A 1076-nucleotide genomic window follows, 5' to 3' on the forward strand; every position below is an offset into this window, starting at 1 on the left:
CGTGCACTGGTGCGGTTGAGAGGGAGGGGTGGAAACCGCGTTAAACTCGTCTCCGTAGTTGAGAGGGAGCGGCCAAAGCAATGTGCAATCGTCTTTGTAGTGGAGCTGGGAGGGGCAAGGATAAGGGACGAAGACCGGGGTAACATGTCGGATGCGATCATACCAGCACTAAAGCACCGGATCCCATCAGAACTCCGAAGTTAAGCGTGCTTGGGCGAGAGTAGTACTAGGATGGGTGACCTCCTGGGAAGTCCTCGTGTTGCATTCTCTTTTTAATTTTTTTCGCGCCGCTTGCAAAACAAAACGCACGTGTAAGTAATATATTTACCGTGTTTTATTATTTTGCACGAGTGCGGTAAGTCATAGCTGGGTGCTCACGATTCACGGGTCCAGCGTCGGTGTTGTGGCGCGGCAAGCGTGCACTGGTGCGGTTGAGAGGGAGGGGTGGAAACCGCGTTAAACTCGTCTCCGTAGAGAGGGAGCGGCCAAAGCAATGTGCAATCGTCTTTGTAGTGGAGCTGGGAGGGGCAAGGATAAGGGACGAAGACCGGGGTAACATGTCGGATGCGATCATACCAGAACTAAAGCACCGGATCCCATCAGAACTCCGAAGTTAAGTGTGCTTGGGTGAGAGTAGTACTAGGATGGGTGACCTCCTGGGAAGTCCTCGTGTTGCATTCCCTTTTTAATTTTTTTCGCGCCGCTTGCAAAACAAAACGCACGTGTAAGTAATATATTTACCGTGTTTTATTATTTTGCACGAGTGCGGTAAGTCATAGCTGGGTGCTCACGATTCACGGGTCCAGCGTCGGCGTTGTGGCGCGGCAAGCGTGCACTGGTGCGGTTGAGAGGGAGGGGTGGAAACCGCGTTAAACTCGTCACCGTAGTTGAGAGGGAGCGGCCAAAGCAATGTGCAATCGTCTTTGTAGTGGAGCTGGGAGGGGCAAGGATAAGGGACGAAGACCGGGGTAACATGTCGGATGCGATCATACCAGCACTAAAGCACCGGATCCCATCAGAACTCCGAAGTTAAGCGTGCTTGGGCGAGAGTAGTACTAGGATGGGTGACCTCCTGG

At 52.8% G+C, this 1076-nt stretch overlaps 2 non-coding genes and 1 pseudogene across 2 annotated transcripts; all 3 read left to right on the forward strand.

The window, feature by feature from the left end:
* Window positions 1–149: 149 nt before the first annotated feature.
* Window positions 150–268, forward strand: LOC123178823 (5S ribosomal RNA). The gene has a single exon (XR_006489883.1). It is a non-coding gene; the product is annotated as a 5S ribosomal RNA (ribosomal RNA).
* Window positions 269–562: 294 nt separating this feature from the next.
* Window positions 563–681, forward strand: LOC123178824 (5S ribosomal RNA). Its single transcript, XR_006489884.1, has one exon. It is a non-coding gene; the product is annotated as a 5S ribosomal RNA (ribosomal RNA).
* Window positions 682–978: 297 nt separating this feature from the next.
* LOC123178825 (uncharacterized) lies at window positions 979–1076 on the forward strand (annotated as a pseudogene).

The sequence above is a fragment of the Triticum aestivum genome, unplaced genomic scaffold (genome assembly GCF_018294505.1).
Source record: "Triticum aestivum cultivar Chinese Spring unplaced genomic scaffold, IWGSC CS RefSeq v2.1 scaffold26135, whole genome shotgun sequence".
NCBI classification, from domain to species: Eukaryota; Viridiplantae; Streptophyta; class Magnoliopsida; order Poales; family Poaceae; genus Triticum; species Triticum aestivum.